Source organism: Macaca thibetana, chromosome 5 (assembly GCF_024542745.1).
Source record: "Macaca thibetana thibetana isolate TM-01 chromosome 5, ASM2454274v1, whole genome shotgun sequence".
Lineage (NCBI taxonomy): Eukaryota > Metazoa > Chordata > Mammalia > Primates > Cercopithecidae > Macaca > Macaca thibetana.
In genome coordinates, this window is record NC_065582.1 from 69373420 (window position 1) to 69401043 (window position 27624).

Genomic DNA, 27624 nt, shown 5'->3' on the forward strand with positions numbered 1-27624 from the left:
AATTTCTGGGACTCAATTTTAATTTTCAAAGTGTTTTTATTGGTTATTTTTTATTTTCATGGCTTCAGATCTTGATTTATGGATAAAATACATTATTTTATGTGCACGGGGATAGTAATTCAAGTTTTCCTTATTTATCCCAGATTTCCTCTTCTATTCATTTGTTTTGATCTCTTTGTATCAGTGGAGGCTCTCCTAGAATATATGGTTAGCTCTGTTTGCTCGTTCATATTTAAAAGTAAAGCATTAAGAACCTAGTGGAAGTTCCGTATTTGGAGTATTTGGAGGTGGTGATTATTTTCACTTGGGGCTTCACTGTAAGATCTTAATGTGAAGGCATTTTTTTTTTTCTTTATTTCAGGGGTCCTTATATGTCAGCATTTAAAGGCTGTTTTTTTCTGTGATTATTAAAAGAAGAAGCCTACTCTTTCTTTCCTTGGGGGACATAGACCTTATTGACAGCTGATATTTTGAAATTTTATTAGTAAGAAAAAAGGGCTGATGTTCCCACTTTCAGACGGGCTCTTAATTCCCATTTTTAGAGATGTCATTTGGCCCTGCAGGATCTACTGTGGTTAATGTTTCTTCACCAACCATTCTGGATGAAGCCACTCAATCACTATAAACTTTCCTCTTAATACCGCTTTTGCTGTATCCCAGAGGTTTTGGTATGTTGTATTTCCATTATCATTTGTTTCAAGAATGTTTCAATTTCCTTCTTAAATTTCTTCATTCACCTACTGTTTGCTCATTCATGAGCAAACTGCTTAATTTTTGTGTGTTTGTATAGTTTCCAAAGTTCCTCTTGTCACTGATTTCTAGTTTTATTCTCTTGTGGTCAGAAAAGATATTTGATGTTATTTCCATATTCTTTTTTTTTTTTTTTTGAATGTTTTAAGACTTGTTTTGTGACCTAACATGTGATCTGTCCTTGACAATGATCCATGTACTAAGGAGAAAATGTGTATTCTGAAGCTGTTAGATGAAGTGTACTGTACATTTCTATTAGGTTCATTTGTTTTATAGTGCAGATTAAGTCTGATGTTTCTTTGTTGATTTTCTGTCTGGGAGATCTGTCTGATACTGAAAGTCGGGTATTGAAGTCTCCAACTATTATTGTATTGGAATCTATTTCTCTCTTTAGCTCTAACAATATTTGTTTTATATGTCTGGATGCTCAATTGTTGGGTGCATATATATTTAAAATTGTTATGTCCCTTTGCTTAATTTTGACCCCTTTATCATTATATAATGACCTACTTTGTCTCTTATAGTTTTGGTCTTAAAATCTATTTTGTCTGATGTAAGTATAGCTGTACCTGCTCTTTGTTTGTATTGGCCTGGAATGTCTTTTTCCATGCCTTTATTTTTAGTTTATGTGCCTCTTTATAGGTGAAGTGTGTTTCTTGTAAGCAATAAATCATTGAATCATGTTTATGCATCTATTCAGCCACTCTATGTCTTTTGATTGGAGATTTTAGACCATTTACATTCAACATTATTATTGAAAGACAGGGACTTACTCCTGTTATTTTGTTCTTCGTTTTCTGGTTGTTTTGTGGTCTTCTCTCTCTTCTTTTCTTCCTTCCTACTTCCTAGCTTCCTTTTAGTAAAGGCGATTTTCTCTGGTGGTAGGCTTTAATTTCTTGCTTTTTATTTTTTGTGTAATAAAAACTCTACATTTTGACTCCATCTCCCCCACTTTTTAACTGTTTGTTGTTTCTCCTTGTGTCTTATCGTACTGTCTATCTCTTCAAAAGTTGTTGTAGTTATTATTTTTGATTGGTTCATCATTTAGTCTTTCTACTTACATTGAGACGTTTACATACTGAAATTACAGTGTTACACTATTCTTGTTTCCTGTGTGCTTACTATTTCCAGTAAGTTTTGTACCTTCATATGATTTCTTATTGTTCAACTTTTTCTTTCAGATTGAAGAACTCCATTTAGCATTTTTTGTAGAACATGTCTGGTGTTGATGAAATCCATGTTTTGTTTGTCTGAGATCTTTATTTCTTTCATGCTTAAAGGATATTTTCACCAGATATACTATTGTAGGGAAAAGTTTCTTTTTTTCGGCAATTTAAATACATCATGCCACCCTCTCTTGACCTGTAAGATTTCTACTGAAAACTCTGTGGCCATATGTATTAGAGCTCTGTTGTATGTTGTTTCTTTTTTCCTCCTGCTTTAAAAATCCTTCTTTATCCTTGACTTTTGGGAGTTTGATTATTAAATGCCTTGAGGTAGTCTTCTTTGTCTTAAATCTGTGTGGTGTTTTGAAACCTTCTTCTATTTGAAGTTGGTATCTTTTTGTAGGTTTGGGAAGTTCTCTGACATTATCCCTTTGAATAATCTTTTTACCCTTATATCTTTCTCTTTCTTCTCTTTAAGGTCAAAAACTCTTAGAATTGCCCTTTTGAGGCTATTTTCTAGGTCCTGCAGGTGTGCTTCATTGTTTTTGGTTTTTTCTTTCTTTTTTTTTTTTTTTTTTTTTTTTTTTTTGTCTCCTCTGACTGTGTATTCCCAAATATCCTGTGTTCAAGGTCACTAATTCTTTCTTCTGCTGAATCAATTCTGCTACTAAAAGACTTTGATGTATTCTTCAGCATGGCACTTGCATTTTTCAACTCTAGAATCTCTGCTTGATAGTTCTGAATTCTTTCAGTCACTTTGTTAAGTTTATCTGATAGAATTCTGAATTGTTTTCTCTGTGTTATCTTGAATTTCTTTCAGTTTCCTCAAAACGCTATTTTGAATTCTCTCTCCAAATGGTCTAAACAAATTATGTTTCTCCAAGATTGGCCTCTCAGTGCCATATTTAGTTCGTTGAGTGAGGTCATGTTTTCCTGGATGGTGTTGATGGTTGTAGATGTTCTTTGGTGTCTGGGCATTTAAGAGTTAGGTATTTACTGCAGTCTTCACAGTCTGGGCTTGTTTGTGCCTGTCCTTCTTGGGAAGGCTTTCCAGGTATTGAAGGGACTTGGGCCCCAAGCCCAAGAACACTGTGTTTTTTGCAGACTCATAGAGATACCATTTGGTGGTCTTGGATAAGATCCAAGAAAATTCTCTGGATTACCAGACAGAGATTCTTGTGCTTCTCCTTTACTTTCTCCCAAACATACAGAGTCTCTGTGTGCTGAGCCACCTGGCACTGGGGGTGTAGTGATGCAATCACCCCTGTGTGGTCCCCACCACTGGAACTTCACTGAATCAGACCTGAAGCCAGCACAGCACTGGGCCTTGTCCAAGGCCCTCCCCTTCAGGGTGGCAGGCTCCTCCAGGCACTTTAGGCATGTCCAGAAATGCTGTCTGGGAGCTGGACATTCAAGTCAAAACCCTTAGCAATTTACCTGATGTTCTGTTCTACTGAGGCTAAGATGGCATGGAAACCACAATATAAAGTACTTCCTGCTCTTCCATCTTCATTCCACAGGCAGAAGGGCATCGTCCTGTGGTCACAACCATCCCCAGTGCATGGGGGTGGGGGGTTCTGGCAGGCCATCACCAATGTTTGCTTAAAGGCCAAGAGCTCCTCTGTCAGCTTGTGGTGAATGTTGAGAGACCTGGGACTCACCCTTCAAGGTAGTGGGATGCCCTCCGACCCAGAAAAGATCCAGTAATGTATCCAAGCTCCTAGTCTGTACACAGTGCCCCCAAGAGCCTGGTTGTTCCTCTACCCTACTATGGCTGTGCTGGTACCTAGGATGAAAAACGAAGTCCCCTTTACTTTTCCTTCTGCTTTTCTCAAACAGAAGAAGTCTTTTGCCATAGCCACCAGAGCTGGGAATGTGCTGGGGCTCCCTTGAAGCCAGTATATCTCAGAACTTGAGGCTCAAGGCATGCTCCCTGGCTATTGCTGGTGGTTATCCAAGGCCTATGAGCCCTTTAGTAAGCACTTCATCTATTCTGCCAGTACCAGGTCTTTCTCTTCAAGGCAGTGGATTCCCTTTTGGCCCAGGGTGTGTCTAGAAATGCCATTCAGGAGCTATGGACTGGAATGGGGTCCTCATGACTATGCCCAGTGCCCTATTCTACTGTGGCTGAGCGGGTATCCAACAGGCAAGACAAAATTTCTCTATTCTTCACTCTTCCCTCCTTAAGCAGATAGAATAAATTCACTTTTGTTGCTACATGCTGCACTGCCTGGGGTTGGGGGAGGAATGACACAAGCCCTCCCTTAGCCATGCCAGCTGGTGTCTCCCTAGGTCATGTGCTACTCTAGTTCACTAGCTCTAAGCCCAGTCTAGCACTAGGAGTTGCCTAGGAATTACAGTCCTTTTATCCTAGACTGCCTTTCAAGTTTACCTAGGACCCCAGAGCACTTCAGCCCACAATGACAAGGCCTCCCGTGAAACTCAGGTTTCGACCACTGGGATGAGCAATTTACTTCTGGCTAGGGTTGGTCCAAATGATCCCTCCATGTGCAGGTACTGGCTGAGCACAGCATAGCTTTATTCTCCACTATAACATGGCAGCACTGAGTTCAGTGTAAAATCCCCCAGCGCCTGTACTCTCTCTCCCCAAAGTGCACAGATTCTCTCTCCACGCTGCAGGCCCACTGCCAAGAGATTAGGAAGGAATATGTTGGTGCTTCAAGACTGTCTCTCCTGTTTTTCTGAATGCTTCTTTCCACAATGTGAAGTTAAAACTAGGTACTGTGATTGCTCACCTGATTTTTGTTTCTTGTGACAGTGCTTTTCTGTGCATAGTCGGTTGTTAAAATTTGGTCTCCCAGTGGCAAGGATGAGTGGTGTAGGCTTCTATTCTGCCATCTTTGCTTTGCCTTTCCTTAGATTTGATTCAAAACAGGCATGGGTTTTTAAACTGTTAGATTTGTTCATTTGTGGGAACCAACAACCAAAGAAAATTAGCCCTATATTTTCTAAACAGATCAATACTATCATTTCCACTATTACGTACCATTGCACCATTAGTTCCTCAAAGAAAGTCTTATTTGAATGATTTCCAAGAGTTCAAAAATGGGCCTGAGATGGCAATGTCAAGTATTTCATAATAGTGAATTAATTCTCATCTTAAAAAATACAGAATCTAGTATTTTATTCCAAAATTGGAAACAGAAGTCAAGGTTGCTCCAGGGTACCACAGGGATTCATATCAGTACATCAGGTTGTCAACAGTCTCACACTTTGTCTATCATATTTGGGGGAAAGTCCTCAGGTTTAAAATTCCCTTGTTGAAGAAGGTAATTTTCCTGCAGTGAAGAGTCTGGATGGTGTATTTGTCAGGGTTCTTCACAGGGGGGTCAGAACAAATAGGATATATGTCCACATAAAAGGGAGTTTATTAGGAGGAATTGATTCACATGATTACAAGGCAAAGTCCCACAATAGGCTGTCTGCAAGCTGAGGGAGAGAGAAGTTGGTAATGGCTTAGTCCAAGTCTGAAAGCTTCAACACCAGGGAAGTTGACAGTTCCCTGTGAAGCTGACAGTGCAGCCTTCAGTCTGTGGCCAAAGGCCCAAGAGACTCCTGGAAGCCATTGGTGCAAGTCCCAGAGTCCAAAGACAGAAGAACCTGGAGTCTGATGTCTAAGGGCAAGAGGAGTGGAAGCAAGCATCCAGTATGGGAAGAAGAAAGAGAGCCAGAAAGAGCCACACTTATCCCTCTTCTTCCCTCTGTTTTGTTGTAGCTACACTGGCAGCCTTTGGAAGGTGATCTGAGGTTGGGTATTTCTCTCCCAGTCCACAGACTCAAATGTCAGTCTCCTCTGGCAACAGCCTCACAGACACACCCAGTTCTTTACCAGCCACCTATGCATCCCTCACCCCAATCAAGTTGACACCTCATGTTAACCATCACAGACAGTCATATGTTTACTATGTGAAATGAGTATACAAAATAGATCCAAGAAAGAAAAAATTGCCTTTGATTAGGAAAGCTTTAGATAGGGCTCTTATTTTCTTTGTCTTTGTTTATTATTTATCATTTCACAAGAAATAAATGGATGAGTAAAATTGAGATGTAAACTTATTCAAGGAAGTCTCTGTTTTTAGCTATTTGCCTGTGTTTAAATTATTAATGAATGTTTTAAACTAACAGAGACATTTTTGTGGTGATTATTTCCAGAATTTCTCCTGAATTACAGAACAACCTTGCTTAGACCTTGACTTGAAGACATCAATGTGTAACTTGCCTTCAATATGTGAGGTTCATACTTTGCCTATTTCATTAGTACATGATAATGCTATTCTTTTGTGAGACAGATATCTTGAGTTCATTACAAGATACATGCTTAATAAATTAATAATAGGATCACTTGGGAATCATACTCAATGCTGAAGCCTTATATTTTAATAATGTAAATCATGTACTTGGCATGCTTTCATATAATCAGGCCTTAATCAGGCATGAAAATAATAAATACCTAATTCGAAGGCTGATTTTTGAGCCATAGATGTATTTGTGTAATGCTCACAGCCTGATTTAAAAACCTACCTATGAAATGACAGAGAATCATTGAAGTAGATTTCTTTGTTTCGCCTTGAAGTTTTTCAGAATGTACAACTTTGACAATCATAAGAGAAAAAGAAACTGCGTTTGATTTGTGATTTTTATGTTATGGTTAAATAGAAACATGGTTCTTGAGTTCACTGGGGACTTGCAGGCCACTCCATCACTTTCTCATGCTGTCTGACATCTTAAAGGAAAGACAAAGTGTAGATGAAAGAAAGTACATGAACCGAGAAATCCAAGGAGAGTACCAAACGATGCTGACTTTCAAGGAAGGTGAAATATTATTTCTATGTAGATTCTTCTGATAAAATTCTGCCTTTCTAGTCACTCAGCACTTGATCGAGTAATCTGTCATTGTGCCCCCACAGTGATATTTTACCCAAATGCAGTGTATCGTAAGAAAAACTAATTAACTTTGACTTCTCTGCATCTATCCCCAGAAGACTCAGGTCTCTTGTTGTTTGCATGGAATAATTAAAGAAAAATAAAATTTCCCCAAAGAGAAGAACTTTTGATTCTGTTACTGTGAAACACAGAAATAAAGTAATTTGTTACCTTGGAAAGAAATGAACTGCAAACTCTTTCCATCTGTTTATTTAGGAGGGAAGGCAGGTTACTTCATCCTCACTGCCATACATGATTAGCTTTTTTGCTCTGGCTTCTGCAGCATGGAGAACTATTCTTCTGTCAACAGCTTCACATACCAGGCCTGGCTATGCCTATCCTTACTACAGGACAGGCAAGTCATGTAGGATGCCCAAAGTTGTAGACAATACTGAGGTAATGTCAGCTAACCAGGCAAATTTGTTACATGTTAGCTGCAGCTCAGAGAGAGACATGAAAATTTAAACCTCCTAGGCAAGAGGCAATCACTGAATCTCCAGCCCAAAGCCTGACATGTCATCCCCAATCAATCAGTTGTGAGGGATCACAGAAAATTTTCTAAGCTTTTATTCTGGAAGAGGTTAGAGATTGAGTATTACTTGAAGAAACCAGAGCTTATCACGCATTCCATCAACATCACTTTTGCAAGTAAGATAACAAATGAGTAAACTTTGTCACGGGTGGCCAGAGTCTCATTAATTGGACAGAGGACTTAGATGTTGGGTAAAAGATAAATAATTCTTCAAATTAGAAGCAGTTTCATAAAATTAAAGTTGACTTTGTAAAAAACAAACCTTTGGAAAGCTCTAATCCATTTTCACCAAGTGTCATGAATTGCAGGACTTTCTGGAATTGTTAATATAAGATAATCGCAGCACTTTGGGAGGCCGAGGCAGGTGGATCACAAGGTCAGGAGATCGAGACCATCCTGGCTAACACAGTGAAACCCTGTCTCTACTAAAAATACAAAAAATTAGCCAGGCATGGTGGTGGGCGCCCGTAATCACAGATACTCAGGAGGCTGAGGCAGGAGAATCATTTGAACCCGGGAGGTGGAGCTTGCAGTGAGCCGAGATCAAGCCACTGCACTCTAGCCTGGCAACAGAGTAAGATTCTGTCTCAAAAAAAAAAAAAAACAAAAAAACAAAAAACACACACAAAGATAATAGGAAACGTTTATGAAACTGATGTCTTTGATTTACTTTTTATGCTATAAGTAAAATGTGTACAAAACAAACTTATCACCCACATTCAGAATGACTGGCAAGAGTAAATACAGAAGGATTAAAAATAAAATTACCCTGCATATTTCGAAAGCATAAAAAGAATTTTTAAAACATATTAAGCATTCTTATTGAGACTGGCAATGACTTGGGATAATCAGTTTTGACTTGAAAACAGATAGCAGGTTAGCAATTTTTTGTCTTCACATTCTGAAACTCAAAGAGAAATGTGAGATCTCTGAATGACAAAGTTTTGTCATTTCAGTCAAATCATATTTGAGAACAAATATAGTGCTTTTGATATTGCTCTGAACAACTGAATTACAGGAAAGTTTGGTATTAAAATTCTCTTTCTTCTATATGTCACTTTTCCTTCATAGCTTAAACATGAAATAAGTTTCCAGACCTTCAAATAATTGAACAAAAACATCATATGTCTTGCTTAGTGGACAATGTTTTCGGTTTTTCTGTTCTTAATTTTAGCAGCGTTTTATCAGGTGGGGCCTCATACCTATGGAACCTCATTCTTTTGCTTTTAGTCACAGAACTGAGGACCTACTAAATGACTGTAGAAGACAAAATAGAAATTGATATTGGCATATATAAACTAAGCCCAGTTACAGGATATGTTAACTTCCAAAGACAAAAAATTGAAGAAACGCCATGAGAATTTTTGGCTATCTGCCTCTTTGGGAGATATGGCAGGGAATATAACACATTCTACATATATTCTTTTGTTTTGGGATTTAACATTAAATTCTGTACTCTTTTTTTTTTTTTTTTTTTTTTCCGATAAGGAGTCTCGCTCTATCGCCCAGGCTGGATGGAGAACAAGGATGCGATCTTGGCTCACTGCAACCACTGCCTCCTGGGTTCAAGCGATTCTCCTGCCTAAGCCTCTCGAGTAGCTGTAATTACAGGCACCCACCATTTTTGTATTTTTAGTAAAGATGGGGTTTCACCATATTGGCCAGGCTGGTTTCAAACCCCTGATCTCAGGTGATCTGCCTGCCTCAGCCTCCCAAAGTGCTGGGATTACAGGTGTGAGCCACTGTGCCCACCCTTAAATTCTGTACTCTTAAGTAAAATATTTCCAAGGCATTTTCTTGTGGAATTTAAAGTGGGCTTCAACTCACCATAAGCTGAGTGTACAACCATTCAACAAGGTACAGGGGCAGATACAGCTGTGCTATGTTAAGGTAATATACTTAGCTGAGGGATTATTTGTGGTCCCATTACTTTTTAATCCATTCACAAATAAGAGAAGGCCCAGTCTAGCTCCAGGATAGAATTTTTAAAACATGTGTGGAGAGGAAGAAAAAAATAGAGCCTGTTTTGTTTCTGCCTTTCAAAATTGATACTGGAAACACACAATGGGACAATTATGTTAAAGATAAAGTTTTCAAATCTCAGAAGGCTAGATGCTGAGGAAATCAAAGCATAAAATTAATGTCAAAAGAACATATTTGGAAGAATTTACAAAATATAAGAGCAAGTTTTTACTATTCCAGTGATGAAAAAAAAAATCCTCTGAACAGAAAGTGAAGCATCAGTGAGGAAAACAGTCATGTTTTCCTCATGTGTGAGGGGGTGCTGTGGGCTCTGAGAAGAGGTTAGAGTGGGCAGCAGATCCCTTTCCAGGTTTAAGGTCCAAAAGTCGAGGACCCCTCGTGATCCCTGGAGATGGCAGCCCTGCAAGACTCCACCCACTAGTGTGCAAGCTTCAGCATAAAGATGGCTGCATGCATGACAGTGCTAGAGAGTTTCTCATAATCCCAGTGGGGTATAATAGAGCAAGTAAATATTCACAAACCCCCCAAACAGAGTGGAATTTAGATAAGAAAGAGTTGGTGAGCTTGGAGAGGCCTCATAGTACAGACAACAGGTCTGTAGAAACAAACACAACATCACCAAAGATGAAACAGGGAACTGAAGTCCACCACATCATCATGGTGAGTCAACAATGACTGTGGACTAGAGGAGACATTTCAGCAGATGCAAGCATGGAGCAGTGCCACACAAGGCCCACAGCGCTCTATTTTGATGCTATGTTATCCTCCACAATTTAGATATAACCTGGGACAAGGGGAAGAGTGAAAGTCTTGAACTACTCAAGATAAAGGAAGTGTAAAGAGTTCTATGGAAAGGATTTTAAAATATGAAGAAAGTTCAGTCATAGAGAATATATTTCTCCTGAAACTGAAGTTTTGGCACACATGTGTTTGTGTCCCAAAATTTCACACCACTTTATATATATATGAAAGGCTAACTTTAGTAAGATTAATTGCTGTCTAACTAGATACAGGAAGCAGTTCCTTAAGTTTCAAAATTATAGGGATACAGGAAAAGGCTGACATCTGAGGAAGAAAATTGTGCTATTTCTTTTATATAAAGTCTTGTGGTTACTTAACATATTTGCTCATCTAACCCACAGTTTAGCAATCTATGGCCCCTGGACCAAATCTGGCCCACAAGTTGCCTATTTCATTATAATTCACCAGCTAAGAATTAGTTGAGTATGTTTAAAGGATTAAAAACAAACCAAAAGAAGAATTATATTCTGTGATATTTGAAAATTATATGAAATTCAAAATTTCAATGCCCCCAAATAAAGTTTTATTGGAACATGGCCAAATCTATGTGTTTATATAAAGTAACAGTTTGCTATAATAGCAAAGTTAAGTAGTTGCGACAGACTGTATGATCCACACAATCCCAAATACTTGCTACCTATCCATTTATAGAATTAATTTGAAAACCCATGGACTAGTAGCAAACTTCCTGGTTGAACAGCATCAGAGGACCCGAAATGCACCAAACAACTCTTAAAATACATTTCTTAGAACTCCCTAGTGGTTGCATATTAAATTAATTAAACCCATGCTTCCTTGAGTGAGTTACTGTGTGGAAAGGCTTTAGGTGAAGAATCTAAGTGAAACATAGTGGTCTTCTCATTTGTGATTTTGCATAACCTGAAATTAGACCTCTAGGTGCTGCTAGTATTTACTTCTATGGGTTCAATACTAATATTTTATTTTTTATTAAAGTAAAATATTTATTCTATTTTATTCAATGTGTTTACCAAAGTTAAAAAGTCACACCACTTTATAAGTAAAACCAGTACATTGTAATTATGCCTTGTTTGCCACTGAAATAAAGACCCACATTATTTTTTAAATGCCAGTATTTCTCCATGATCAGTAGTAGATAAATGCTTTCAATTTTTTGTTTCCAATAAAATAATAGAAGTAATAATTAGCATTTATTGCATTCCTTCCATATGTTAAGCATTTTAAATGCATATTTTCACTTAATTCTTATCACCACAGGCTACTGCCATACCCACTATATAAATGAGAAAATTTGAGCTCAGGGAGAAAAGGGAACTCACTCATGATTGTCAGTCATAAGTGGCAGATCCCACACCCAAATATTAGTCGTCTCTGCTTTCTCCACTGAAGCATATCATTTTTCTTTATAATTTCCAGTGTATTTCTAATTTCTTCACATATCATTCACTGTCTCCTATTCAGTCTTCTTTTTGACCAAAACCTCACATTTACAAGCTGGTTAAGGAGAGCCAATTGGCGACCAGCAAATTTAATTCTCCGAGCGAAGACCCTGGGTAGGACCTGAGCTCACAGCCTTGCTGCTTTCACACCATGTTTGTAAGAACTGCTTCCTTGGGCAGCAGCAGCAGTTTGTGTTGCCCGTTGATTCCTGTGATGACAGTTTGGAATATGGCAAATAAGTACTTACTGTGCTTTGTTTTGTGACATCTACACAAAATTTTCTTGACCTTTGCTCGCAGAGATGGTGCCACCATCATTCTTTCAAAAAGGATAATTTGACTGAAAAAATTAATGAATGTGCATGTCTTTTGACTTTAAACATGAATTCTGGCTTCTCTTTGCTGAACATTTTGGTTTTTATAAACCCATTTCTTTGATCCCCAGTCACCATATTCCAGGCATGACAGGCGTCAATGTTCTTTTTAAAAATTCACTACTTCAAAATGAAGACAACACAATAATTATTACCTAATTTTCAAAGTTAGCCAACTTATTAGCCCATCTGGAAAAAAAAAAAAAAAAAAAAAAAACTCAACTGATAATTATTTTCTTCCTCACTCTTACCTCCAAAAATTGAATTTGCCAGTCTCTGTTGGTGCATTTGAGACCTTTCTCTCTGCCAAATTGAGATTTTAAAAATGTGTTAATAACTATTTCCATATTTGAGGCTTTATAACATCTCACATATTATTGACGCTTAAAACTAAATATTTCTTGGCATCCTCTGAATACTTTTATGATCATCCCAAACATGTTTAAATAAACAATTGGATTCAGTTCAGAAAAAAGTTGAACAATGAGTAAATTTTGTGTGCACAGCAGGTACAAAATGAAGAGGATATCATTTCCATCCTGCAGGAGCTTTGCTAGTCAGAGTGGTAGTAAGGTAAAGATGAAAAATGATGCAATGCTTACTCTCAAGTATGCTGGCTATTACTTGAATTTTGTCCCCTCCAAAACACACAGTGAGGTCCTAACCCCTCGGTACCTGTGAATGTGGCCTTACTTGAAAAACAGGATCTTTGCAGATGTAATCACATTAAGATGAAGGCATTGTAGTGGGTCCTAATCCAATATAACTAGTACACTTTTAAAAGGGTGAAGTTTGGACACAGACACATAAGGGGAATGCCATGTGAAGTCAGAGACATACAGAGAGAACACTAAGTAAAGACAGAGATTGGAGTCATACTGTCACAAGTCAAGGAACACCTGGGCACTTCCAAAAGCTGAAAGAGGCAAGAAGGGATTTTCCCCTGGGGACTTCAGAGGGAAAGTGGCCCATCCAGTCCCTTGACTTTGGACTTCTTGCTTCCAGAACTGTGAGAGAATGCATTTCTTTTTTATTTTTCACTTTTATTTTAGGCTCTGGAGTACATGGGCAGGTTTGTTATATGGGTAGACTTGTGCCATGGGGGCTTATTGTACAGATTATTTTATCACCCAGGTACTAAGCCTAGTACCCAGTTGTTTTTTCCTGTTCCTCACCCTCCTCTCACTCTTCGCTCTCAAATAGGTCCCCATGTCTGTTGTTCCTTTCTGTGCTCATATGTTCTCATCATTTAGCTCCCACTTATAAGTGATGACATGCAGTATTTGGTTTTCTGTTCCTGCATTACTTTGCTAAGGATGTTGGCCTCCAGCTCATCCATATTCCTGCAAACAACATGATCTCATTCTTTTTTTATGGCTATGTAGCATTCCACAGTGTATATGTACCACCTTTTCTTTATCCAGTTTACCACTGATGGGCATTTAGCTTGATTCCATGTTTTTACTATCGTGAACAGTGCTGTAATGAGCAAACACGTACATGTGTTTTTATGGTAGAACAACTTATATTCCTTTGGGTATATATTCAGTAATGGGATTGCTGGGTCAAATGGTATTACTGTTTTTAGCTCTTTGAGGAATTGCCACACTGCCTTCCACAATGATTGAACTAATGTACACTCCCACCAACAGTGTATAAGCATTCCCTTTTCTCTACAACCTCGCCAGCATCTGTTATTTTTTGACTTTTTAATAATAGCCATTCTGACTGGTGTGAGATGATATCTCATGGGGGTTTTGACTTCAATTAAGAGAACAAGTTTCTGTAGTTTCAACATGCCCAGTTTATGATACTTTATTACAGCAGCCCTAAGGACCAATATTGTGGAATATACAAGTCTTCAGACATAAATGACTATGGTAAAAAGTGAGTGTTCAAGATTCTAAAGGTGGTATAAAAAATGTGAGGAAGGCTCAGAATTGAGAATCAGAAAAAGGTTTCTGGGGCAGAGACACAAGATCTAGACATACAGGAATGATAAAATTCCTGATCTAGACATCTGGAAATAGGGTGCAGGGCATTCTAGATGGAGGGAAGAGGATGTGCATTTGCTTAGATGGTTGATAGCAAAGAGGGGAAGCATAGTGTGGTAATGGAAAAGGAGAACTGAACAGGTAAGCAAGAAGGAATGTGGGACTAGATGACAGGTGTAGAGTTTCAATGTTAGGCTGAGGATTTTGGTCTTAGGGAAATAATCATTGAAGGCTTTGAAGAGATTAGTGGCAACACCAATACTCTGTTTTAATAAAAATATGTAATGACTTTTATATAGATAGGTTGAACAAGGGAGAGATTTGGAGGCAAGAACACCAGTTAATAAGCTACCACCATAGTCCAGAATACAGGCAATGAGAAAATTGACTAGGGTAGTCAGAAATTCAACAATAATTGAAAGGGAATGAAGTGTGAATGAGAATAGCACAGAGATATCATAGCTATCACTGAACAACTAATTGGACTTGGGAGATGAAATATAGACAGATAGGTGTTACATCTGTTATCCCTTTCCATAATAATCCGATGTAACACAAATTACAAAACTTTGGTGACATACAACAATAAGAATTTATTTTTGCTCATGTGTCTATGGGTTGGCTGGATAAGTCAGCTCCCTGAGTTGGGCTGTGGAAACGAGGTGCTCACTCAGGAATCTGCTTATCTTGGAGGGGCTCTAGACTATGTATGGAGCCCTAACTGGGACAGCAGGACTGACTCCGCTCTTTCTAGTCTCTCATCCTCCAGCAGGCTGATGCAGACATATCCTAGTAGTGAAGGCAAAAAAGCAGGAGTGTGAGCAGAAAGGCACAGAGTGCTTCTAATTATATGTAGCATATTTGGTCTCATTAGTCAAAGCAAATTATGGGATGAAGCTCTGGGTCAGAGTGGGAAGGGACTACAAAGTGAAGGAGTCAAGGATGATTTCAAAATTTTGTGTCTTCCTTCAAAACTCAGTTCAAGAATCACTTCTGTAAAATCATGCCCACAGCTCATCTGGGGTCTCACTGTTTCTTTTGCATGTTTGCAATATATAAATGATCATATATTACACTTGTCCATTTGTGTGTCACAGAGCAGAGACCATACTGCTCTGCAGTCCAAAGGTCTAGGTTCAAATGCCAGCTCTACCCCTTACTAGCTATATGATTAGTTCTTCTTGTGTCTCTATCTGTAGAAGGGACATAAAAGCACTGCCAACCACATGGGTCATTGTGTGCATGACACAAAGTAATGTGTGAAAAGCCTAAGGAATATGGATGATTATTATGATTATATGTTTTTATTTTCATTGATACATACTTTGTGCAGTGCCTAACACATAAAAGTCATTTTTTAAAAGACTTGAAGAAATGAATAGAGGAATAGGCAGATGAAATGTATGGGATGAAGCAGGTGATACTGAACATGAAACACAGCAGAGGGATATTTGATTGGATGGGCACTAAACAGGCAGAAGGAGATGGAATTAAGAGAATCAGAGAAAAGGCTGGCCTTGAGTGAGGAAGAACATTTTTGCCTGAGCTAGCATGTTTATTTTGAAAACCTCTTTGAATATCCAGCATTTTAATTAATCGCAGTTATATTTTTGGTTTTTGATTTTTTTTCGCTGTTTTAATATGGTTTATGGTATAGAGTGTACATCAAGTGGTACTTTCTCTGGGTCAGTTACGATCAAGGAAACCCAATCTATCCCACCAGATAACATGTTGTTTTAATTTCTAAATGTAATGAGCTGCAGGAGATATTTATCAAGTTCACTTAATGCTTCTTAATAAACATGCCTAATTTAAAATGTAAAGAAAATAATTTCTTTTTCCAAGATATTAAAATATTTCAGCCTTCTAAATCTGTACAGCAGATTTCACAAAACACAATGCAATAATTGCTTTGCTTGATTTGTTGAAACAGCCATTTTCTTGACTTGACCATTGGGGCATAAGTATATTTATTCCCCATATAATGAGGCCACAATGCTTATAACTAGGTGAGAAGTTAATTAAGAGCAATACTCCTGATAATGGTCTGCTAGGAGCAATAAAATAAAATAAATATTTTAAATAAAATATTTTAAAAATAAAATAAAAACACAGCACATAACAGTTGAGGTACATGTATTAAAACACAGTATCTAAGAGGAAAAAAACCTACTACCTATTATCCAGGAAAGGAGCACTAAGTGAATGGGAAGCCATGTTGAACTTTCACCAGCTTCCTATTTTAGAAAAGGATTCCTATTAGAGTCAAATGTGTGATATTTGACAATCACGGAATAAAAGAAGTTACAGTTGGATAGGAACGTAAAGTGTCCCATCATTTCTCTGATAGTGTTAGGGCAGCCAGGCAATTTTTCCCAAGGACATGAAGAGAAAAAGCCAAGTAGGATTGTGCTAGTTGACTGTTGTAGGGCCAGCACCCCAACACTACCTTGTGCTCAGTAAGTATTCAGAAAAAAGTAAATAATTGACAAAAACCTATGTGTTAAAATCAAATATTAATATTAAAATGTATTTCTATTGAAAAATTGAAGAGTTATAAAGAATATGTAATATGCCATCTTTTAATCAAGAAGAGATATTATTTCTCTAACTCAATATTTATCTTAATGATGCTTTAGGAAATAAGCTAAAATAGGAAAAGTGCAAAAGTGAATTTAAGGAGAATTAGTTTGCCTCCAACGAAAGATCATTTTAAGTAAGTTCACAAACAGTGGAGATGAAGAATTTTATATTACATAGTGAAAAGAAATCAACAAGCCCTTAGCCTTGAAAATTGAAACTAAGAATTATGAAAATGAGTTGATTTAGATCATATCTCTACAATCATGTTAAAATAGAAATTTTGCAATAGTTTTTAGAACAAATCAGAAATGAATCATTGATTTGTGGAAGGAATATTTTTCTAAGAAAATTGTGTTATAGCACATTATTCCCTTCAAATTTGAACTTCATATCACAGATGCCAACAAGCTCATTTTTGTTTCCTAGACTCATCTCTTCATCTTATCATTCTTAAATCGTTGTCTATTTTTTATAGGATGTATCAGTCATTTAATTTTATTTTACTATTTTTTGTGGGTACATAGTAGGTATATATACTTATGGGTTACATAAGATATTTTGATACAGGCATACAATGCATACTAATCACATCAGGGTAAATGGGTATCCATCACGTCAAGCATTTATCTCTTCTTTGTGTTACAAACAATCCAATTATACTATTTTAGTTACTTTTAAATGTACAATAAATTATTATTGACTGTAGTCATCTTGTGCTATTAAATACTAGATGTTATTCATTCTACTTAACTATATTTTTGTAACCATTAACCATCCACATCACGCCTCCCCAACTACCCTTCTACTCTCTATCTCTATGAATTCAATTGTTTTAATTATTAGATCCAACAAAAAAGTGAGAACGTACAAAGTTTGTCTTTCTGTGCTGGGCTTATTTCACTTAACTTAATGACCTCCAGTTGCATCATGTTGTTGCAAATGACAGGATCTCATTCTTTTTTTATGGCTGAATAGTACTTGATTTTGTATATGTACCACATTTTCTTTATCCATTCGTCTGTTGATGGACATTTAAGTTGCTTTCAAATCTTGCCTATTGTGAATAGTGCTGAAATAAACATGGGAGTGCACATACCTCTTTGATATACTGATTTTCCTTCCTTTGGTTATATACCTAGCATTGGGATTGCTGGATCATATGGTAATTCTATTTTCAGTTTTTAGTGGAACCTCCAAACTGTTCTCCACGTGGTTGTATTAATCTACATTCCCACCAACAGTGTACAAGGGGTCCCTTTTCTCCACATCTTTGCCAGCATTTGTTACTAACTGTCTTTGGATAAAAGTCATATTAACTCAGGTGTGATGATACCTCATTGTAGTTTTGATTTGCATTTCTCATCTAATGATCAATGATGATGAGAACCTTTTCATATATATTTGCCACTTGTATGTCTTCTTTTGAGAAATATCTGTTCAGATCTTTTGTCCATTTTTAAATCAAATTATTAGATTTTTTTTTCTGTAGAGATGTATATATTCTAGTTATGAACCCTTTGTCAAATGGATAGTTTGCAAATATTTTCTCCCATTCTGTAGGTTGTCTTTTCACTTTGTTGATTGCTTCCTTTGCTGTGCAGAAGCTTTTTAACTTGATGTAATCTCATCAGTGTTGTATAATTTTCATTGTAGAAATATTTCACTTCTTTGGTTAATTCCTAGCTATATTACTTAATTTGTAGATATTGCAAATGAGATTGCTCTCTTGATTTGATTGTCATATTGTTCACTATTGACATATAGAAATGCTACTGATTTTTGTGTGTTAATTTTGTATCTTGCAACTTTACTGAATTTATCAGTTCTAACAGTTTTTTGGTGGAGTCTTTATGTTGTTTCAAATAAATATAAAATCATATCATATGCAAACAAGGATGATTTGTCTTTCTTTCCAATTTGTATACTTTTTACTTCTTTCTCTAATTGCTGTAGCTAGGACTTCCACTACCATGTTAAATAACAGTGGTGAAAGTGGCCATCCTTGTCATGTTCTACATCTTAAAGGAAAGGCTTTCACTTGGTCCCCATTTAATATGATACTAGTTGTGGGTCTGTCATATATAGTTTTTATTATATTGGGGTATATCCTTTCTATATCTATTTTTAGGGTTTTTAACATGAAGGGATGTTAAATTTTATCAAATGCTTGTGTAGCATTAATTGAAATGATCATATGGTTTTGCCCTTCATTCTGTTATGATGTATCATATTGATTGATTTGTGTATGTTGAAACACTCTTGCATCTCTAGAATAAAAGAATGATCTTCTTAATGTTCTGTTAAATTCAGTTTGCTAGTATTTGTTAAGGATTGTTGTATCCATATACATCAGGGATGTTGGACTGTAGTTTCTCTTTGTTTATGTGTCTTTGTCTGGTTTTAGTGTCAGTGTAATACTAGCCTGATAGAATAACATTGTAAGTACTCACTCCTCTTCTATTTTTTTATTTGAATAGTTTTGAGTAAAGTTAGAATTAGTTCTTCTATAGATATTTGGTAAAATTCTGCAGTGAAGCCATCAGGTCCTGGACTTTTCTTTGCTGAGAGACATGTTATTATGGTTTTGCTCTCATTACTCGCTATTGATAGGTTCAGGTTTTGGACTTCTTCATGGTTCAGTCATGGTAGGTTATATGTGTCTAGGAATTTGTCTATTTTTTTCTGGGTTTTCCCATTTATTGGCATATAGTTGCTCATAGTATCCTTTAATGATCCTTCAAATTTCTGCCATAAAGATTATAATGTCTATCTTTTCATCTTTGATTTTATTTACTTGGGTCTTCTCTTTTCTTAGTTACTCTGGCTAAAGGTTTGTTCATTTTATCTTTTTTTAAAAAACAGCTTTTCATTTCATTCACCTGTTGTATTGTTTACTTTGTTTCCATTTAATTTATTTCTGCTCTGCTCTCTATGATTTCTTTTCTTCTGCTTATTTTGGGTTTGGTTTGTTCTTGCTTTTCTAGTTCATTAAGTTGAATCCTTGGGTTTTTTATCTGAAGGTTTTCCACTTTTTGCTTGTAGGTTTTTATAGCTACTAACTTTCCTTTTAGGACTGCTTTCCCTGTATCCCATTGGTTTGGGTATGTTATGTTTCCGTTATCATTTGTTTCAAGGAATTTTTTGCTTTCCTTCTTAATTGTTTTATTGGCCCACTGGTCATGCAGGAACATATTGTTTAATTTCCATGTGTTTGTACAGTTTCAAAAAATCCTTTTGTTATTGATTTCCAGTTTTATTCCATTGAGGTCAGAGAGTATACTTGATATAATATCAAGGTTTTTGAATTTTTTAGGTTATTTAGTGGCCTAAAATATGGCATATTCTTGAAAGTGATCCACGTGCTGAGAAGAAGAAGGTGTATTCTGTAGCCACTGGATGAAATGTTCAGTAAATATCTATTAGGTCAATTTTGTGTATAGTGCAGAATAAGTCCAATTTTTTATTAATTTTCTGTCTGGATGATTTGTCTAATGTTGATAGTGTGGTGCTAAAATCTCTTGCTATTTGTATATTGGTATCTCTTTCTTTCTTTAGCTGTAATAATATTTCATTTATATGTCTGGATGTCTATACATTTACCATTGTTATATCCTCTTGCTGAGTTGACCCCTTTATTATTGTATGATGATCTTCTTTGTCTCTTCTGACGGTTTTTGTCATGAAATCTTTTTTTGTCTGATATAAGTATAGGAACTCCTCTGTTCTTTCTTTGGTTTCCATTTGCACAGAATATCTTTCTCCATCCCTTTATTTTTAGTCTATGTGTGTCTTTATTGGTGAAGTGTTTTTCTTGTAGGTGACAGATCATTGGGTCTTTTATTTTTCTCTCCATTCAGCCACACTGTGTTTTGACTGTGAGTTTAGTCCATTAATGAGGGCTTACTCCTAGCATTTCATTATTTGTTTTGTGGTTGTTTTGTGACCTTCTCTTTCTTCTTTCCTTCCTTCCTATCTTCGTTTTAGTGATGGTGATTTTGTCTGATGGTGTATTTTGATTTCTTGTTATTTTTGGGCATCAATTGTATATTTTATTGATTTGCAGTTACCATGAGGCTTGCCAATGATATTTTATTTTTTTATTTTTTATTTTTTTGAGCACAGTCCTGCTCTGTCACTCCACCCAGGCTGGAATGCAGTGTCATGATCTCGGCTCACTGCAACCTCTGCCTCCCAGATTCAAGCAGTTATCCTGCCTCAGTCTCCTGGGTAGCTGCGATTACAGGCATGTGCCACCACTCCCAGCTAATTTTTGTATTTTTAGTAGAGATGGGGTTTCACTATGTTGGCCAGGCTGGTCTTGAACTCCTAACCTCAAGTGATTCGCCTGCCTCAGCCTCCCAAAGTGCTGGAATTACAGGTGTGAGCCACTGTGCCCAGTGCAAATGATATTCTATAACCAATTATTTTAAACTGATGACAGTTTAACACTGATTGCATGAGTAACAAACAAGCAAAGAGAAAACTATTAAAAACTACACTTTGTCTTCATTCTACTATTTTTAAACTTTTTGTTGTTTTTAGTTATCTTATAGTAATAAGACATATGTCTTGAAAAGTTGTTGTAGTTATTATTTTTTGACCTTTAGTCTTTCTACTCAACATATGAGTAGCTTGCAAGCCACAATTACAGTGTTACAATATTCTGTGTATTTACTATTACCAGTGAGTTTTGGACATTCAGATGATATCTTATTGCTTATTAACATCCTTTTCCTTCAGACTGAGGTACTTACTCCCTTCAGCATTTCTTGTAGGACAAGTCCGGTGTTGATGAAATCCCTCAGCTTTCATTTGTCTGGGAAGGTATTTCTCCTTCATATTTGAAGGATATTTGTACTGGATATACTATTCTAGGATAAAAGGTTTTTTCCTTCAGCACTTTTTGTCATGCAACTCTCTCTTGGCCTGTACGGTTTCTACTGAGAAATCTGCTGCTAGATGTATTGGGGCTCCATTGTGTGTTATTTATTTCTTTTCTCTTGCTGTTTTTAGGATCCTTTCTTTATCCTTCAGCTTTGGGAGTTTGATTATTAAATGTCTTGAGGTAGTCTGATTGGGTTAGATCTGCTTGGTGTTCTATAATTTTCTGGTACTTAAATATTGATATCTGTCTCTAGGTTTGGGAAGTCCTCTGTTATAATCCTTTTCAGTGAACTTTCTACTCCTTTCTGTGTCTCTACCTCTTCTTTAAGGCCAACAACTTAGATTTTCCTTTTTGAGGCTATCTTCTAGATGGCACTGCCATCTAGGCATGCTTCATTCTTTTTTATTCTTTTATCTTTTGCTTCCTCTGACTGTATTTTCAAATAGGTATCTTTAAGATTACTAATTCTTTATTCTGCTTGATCAGTTCTGCTGGTATGAGATTCTGATGCATTCTTCAATATGTCAATTACATTTTTCAACTCCAGAATTCCTGCTTGATTCTTTTCAGTAAATTCAATCTCTTTGTTAAATGTATCTGATAGAATCCTGAGTTCTTTCTCTGTGTTAACTTGAATTTTGTTGAGTTTCCTCAAAAGAGATATTTGAATTCTCTCTCTGAAAGGTCACATATCTCTGTCTCTCCACAATTTGTCATTGGTGCCTTATTTAGTTGGTTTGGATAGGTCACGTTTTCCTGGATGAACTGATGCTTGTGTAAGTTCATGTCTGTGTATTGTTGAGTTAGGTATTTATTGTAGTCTCTGAAGTCTGGGCTTGTTTGTACCCATCCTTCTTAGGAAGGCTTTCCAGGAATTCAGAGACTTGGGTGTTGTGATCTAAGTTTCTGGTCACTGCAGCTGTATCTGCATTACGGGCACACCAAGCCCAGTAATGCTGTGGTTCTTATTGACTCATAGAGGTACCAACTTGGTGGTCTCGGATAAGAGCTGGAAGAACTTTTTCCCAAAGAAACTGAGTCTCTTTCTCTGTGCTGAACTGCCTGGAGCTGGGAGAGGAGTGACAGAAGCACCTCTGTGGGCACCATCATTGAGCCTGCTATAGGTCAGACATGAAGCCAGCACAGCATTGGGTCTTGCCCAAGGCTCACAGTAATCACTTCCTGATTATCACCTATTTTCACTCAAGATGCTAGGGCTCTATAATCAGCAGGTGGCAAAGACAGCCAGGCTTGTGCCCTTCCTTTTATGATAATGAGTTCCCCCTTGGTCCCTGATGGGTTCAGAGATGCCATCCAAGAGTCAGGGTCTGCAGTTGGAAACCTTAATTTTTGACTACCAGAGTCAAAATCTACCTGATGCTCCATTCTACTGCAGCTGAGCTGGGACCCAGGCCACCAGACAAATTCCTTCCTACACTTCCCCTCCCTTTCCACAAGCAGAGGAATCTCTCCCCATGGCCACCACCAGCCCAGGCCCATGGTGAGTATTGCCTGGCTACCGCTAATGTTCACTCCAGGCCCAAGAGCTCTTCAGTCAGCTTGTGGTGAATGCTGCCAGGCCTGGGACTCTCCCATCAGGGCAGTGTGTTCCCCTCTGGCTCAGGGCAGGTCCAGAAATGCCATCCAAAAGCCAAGCCCTGGAATCAGGGCCTCCAAGAGCCCACTGTGGCAGAGCTGGTACCTAAGCTGCAAAACAGAGTCCCCTTTAGTCTTCCCTCTCCTTTTCTTAAGCAGAAAGAGGCCTAAATTATTATCTATTGAAAGCCTCTCACATATAAATCTTGTTGCTTTGCTCCTCTGACCTAAGCTTCCACAGCCTCATGTTTGTTTTATTGGCTGTGGATGAGATTCAAACAGTTCTCTCAGGTCACTTTATAAATCTTGACTCTTTTGTACTTTTAGTCATTAATCAAACTGAATTACATAATTGAACAGCATAAGCAACTGATAATCTTCAAAGCACTGATTGACAAAGATGTTGCCTGACACCACTATTGGTACTACAAAAGAAGGGATGTTTGAATGGGCATGAATTTTATGGTGCTTAGTTACTAATTAATACTTTTTTATTTATATAGTTTGTGTTCCTAAACCAAACATAGCTGTCTATCTTCAGGCAATCAATATAATAGATGAATAATATTATTCATTTTGAGTACTTTATCTGAATAGCAGTTAGGGGATTCACTGGCTGTGTACAAAATATCAGTAGGCATAAGATTCAAATGGGATTTTCTGAGAAATATTACTGTTTGAATTATCTTAGAAACGCCTAATTTCAGCTTACCTGCTCCTCTAAGAGCCTCCATTCAACATATATAAGTACAACTCTCTAAAGCCTGTTATCCCTACCACACCTGACTTCATCAGATTCACTCATCAAAATAGTCTTTTATGAAAAGTCATCACTGATTCATTTAAACCAAGTGTGAAGGCCATGGGAAAAAAGAGAAGTTAAAGTATGTGATATTTCTTCCATCAGACTAAAATTAAGGCCTTTTCCACCTATCTTCAGTTCAGTTCTTATTTCATTTTCTAGAAGTTGGAAAGTGAACTCAGGAAGAGATATATATTCACTGAGACTACTTTTTAGGGCTAGCTAAAAGTTAAATGCATAGTTACTGCTGAATATACAAAATTATGCAAATTAACTTCCTACCCAAAGCCATAGTTAAAAAATGACAGCTTAATTGCTTAATGGTAGAAATTATAAGCCTTCAACTATCGTAAATGACTACCTACAAATATTATGACTTAATTTATTATATCCAAAACAAGCATAGACTACAAGTTAAATGAAATAACCTTTCCCTCTTCCTTACATAACTTATGTGGTTATATATCATACAGAGAATGATAACATTAGAAGAATGTTATCAGTGTATTCAAACTCTAAGAACCATAATTCTAACAGCCAGAAAGGCAAAGTCCTGTGATTCTTCTATATTCAGTAGGGCAAAAATATTTTCTGATCAGTTTATTTTATAACAATTTTGATAGTACAGTTTCATTTGTTTTCTAACATAAATCTTCTGAAAGTCTTACAAAATTAGTATCCATACTGTAAAATTGTTGACTCTACACATAACATTTTTATATCAGCAATACTATTTATAGCCATTCTTGTCAGTATGAAAAACGAGTCTCTTAATTCAACTTAATTTGCTGCAATCCAAAAGTACTTATTGAGCAACCGACCCCAGGGTAGCAATTGTGAAGATTCAGGTTATAAGATTTATTTGCTCCTTTAATTAGATTATAATCTTGTGGCACAGATAACATTTACCAATATGAAAATATCTCAGACTTAAGAAATAAATTAAAGTTGTTTCAAAATTGTGTGACTTCCATAGACAGCTACTTGAGTGTTCCCAACTTTTTGGAACTCCCTTTCCTTTAATATTTAATATACAGCATTGCTTCAGTCTCATGTACTATAAAAAAACAAATAACCACTCCAATACCTGAGAATTATTGGTGAGGCATTTCTCCTAGTTTCCTCTTGCTACATTTTCTGATTCTGTTCTTTCACTGTTCACACGCGGCATCTCACCTCTGCAGCCACTGCCTGTGGTTGGCAAACCTGTGCTCCCATTGGCCACAACTGATTCCTTCACTACTCCAGAATACCAAAGACACAGGGCAGCTGTGTGTAATGGAATTTCACTGAGGATTTGAGATAGTAGAAGGTGGGGTTACAACATAGGACAGCCTTGAATTCAAAACTAAATGTTTATACTCTTCAGTTAGTCCTAAGCATGAGTAACTTCTCATTGTCCACTCTTCCCTAAAACTATTGAATTAGCTACGTTTTCTCAAACTCTCTCTCACCTCTTCTTCTCCAGTTCCTACAAGTTTTCTACTCTCTCTTATCCAGGACATCAGATAATCTCAATTTCTACCCTTTAACTTTGAAGATCAATTTGGCATTCTTGTAAATTCATCTCCCAAGGAATCCTTATTTTCCTAAAAAAAACAAGAATCATCTCTCCTAATGTAATAATGCCACTTGCCTAGTATGTGAAAGTGGTTGTAGTCAGTTCGTGTTTTATATAGAATTTTTTAAATGATCATATTACATGAACAAGTGAGACTCAGTAAGAGAGAGCTCTCTGCAGGTTGGACTTGTCAATCAGGCTTCATGAACAATAATGGTAATTAGGGCAGACCAAAGGGTCCTTAGTATTTCAACAGATTGAAAAGAAACAGGAAGATATTACATAATAGCAAAACAGAAAAAAGAAGGGTTGGGATGTGGAATTGTGCCTGATTATGTAGGAGAAGGAGAGAAGAGTTGCTTGACTAGAATTGCGACATGGTGAGTAGTACAATAGGAGCTCAGAGAAATGGTTTGTAACCAATTATAGGATAACTAGAGAGGACAAAAGGAGTTTAGATTTGGAACAATAGAAAACAAGAAATAGATGCTTTTCAGGATTCTTTAACAGAAGTGAGAAATGGTAAAAGAAATATTTGGAGAAGATTAATCTGGTGATATAATAGGAAATATGTTGATGAAAAAAAAGGCTGGAGGCAGAGAAATTAGTTTATATGATTTGACAGTAACTGGGAAGGGCACTGAGGAAGTGAGTGAGCCTTATGACACAGGAAGGGAGGACGGTGGTAGGAACTGAGAACAAATGCAAAGGACCCACCATGTTCAGGCTCAAGGCTGCTGATCATCAACGTGACCCCCGACATATTTAGTGATATCTGGGACTCAGAGGTGAATAGGGGAGGAGAAGAAATCTTCCTTCTGCACGGCTGAGGTCATGCCATGAGCTAGATTTAGTGGTAATTTTCCACCTCATCGGTCTTTTGAGACATCATTTGTACCTATCAAGACTTATGTACTACTGTTTACTAATATAGTTATGAAAAATTTTTAAATATTTAAATATCTTTATCTTTTACAAATTATTTTTATTGCTTTTTATAACAAAGGTAACCAATGTTTAAAAGGAATAAATGGTAAAAAGGATATAGGATAAAAACATCAATCATCTACTATCCACAAATATACCCTGCTAACATTCTGCAGTTAAATGTACTGTATTTTAACAAATTAACATAAAACATATTAAAGTCAGTTTTGTCTTGTGCCTAGTCCATATCACGTTTCATATTATGTTTTCTATAAAGGTTTTAAAAATAGAACAGTTATTAAGTTTTCTGCATGTTTTCTCCCATTTAAAATAATAAAGAAAATGAACACTTGGTATTAGTATTGACAGGGTAGAATGGTTAAAATAAAGAAGCTGATAAAATAATGCACGTTTCTCAAAAAGAGCCCCATTAACAGAAATGTGTCTCAGGTTTCGATTCCATTCATTTTGGCCCATGACATTAGCTGTCTCAAAAACGTCATATTTGCAAATCACTCATGTTTAATAAAGACAGGCATTGTGCAAGTACTGAAGCTGAGGAAGATATCTTGCATTCTGAGTTTACACTGGCCCCAAGATCTACAAAGTATTTGCTTTTTAGGCACTAGCCATTTGAAGAGTGGTTTTCTTTCTGCCACTTATGGCAGCCAAGAATGAAAAAATATAGTAAAATACATTATTTGAAGCCAAAGACAAAGCAGAATGCTCTCAGATGCCATTTATTTTACTTAATAACTCTAGCCATAGAAAACTCAGCAAATCCTATAGAGAGCTATTTTTTTTACAATTGAGAACTATTTTCTGTCCATAAATGATGACATATGTATAAAGAAGAAAAAATGACTTGCCATTATCTCCTTAGGGCTCTAAACATAGCTAGAAGTAAATTTTAAACTCTGTTATAAGTTTGCAATGTTTTTGATACATAGCAGTTTAGCCATAGCTTTTCTGGGCTTACATCTGACAACAAAATATATTTCCTATTTAGTAGGAAAGTTTTGTAGACCTTCACTACTCCCTGGAAAATAAGATGTCTAGGAAGAAAGAATGAGCTAACCTGGTACAATTATGTGGGGTTTTGGAGATGAGATCTGGTCCATATTTGTCAATGACCAGTGTGTTGACCTTGGGAAGGTTATTTAATCTCTCTATATTTGAACTTGATGCTAATATACTTTCAAGCATCCTTCACATTAGCCAAGTCATTACTTAATATGGAATACTAGAAGAAAGCAAACCAATAATGATTATTTAAGCAGAGAGTGTTGAAAAGACTGTTTACATATT

At 36.7% G+C, this 27624-nt stretch overlaps 2 long non-coding RNA genes across 4 annotated transcripts in view; both read right to left on the minus strand.

Annotated features, from left to right (window-relative positions):
* The window catches only part of LOC126955343 (uncharacterized), a 243145-nt gene that overhangs the window by 100122 nt on the left and 115399 nt on the right, over positions 1-27624 (minus strand). The window lies entirely within an intron of this gene.
* LOC126955344 (uncharacterized) lies at positions 869-26348 on the minus strand. The gene is made up of 2 exons (XR_007725906.1): positions 24916-26348; positions 869-14751 (listed from the first exon to the last, which is right to left on the minus strand). It is a non-coding gene; the product is annotated as an uncharacterized LOC126955344 (long non-coding RNA).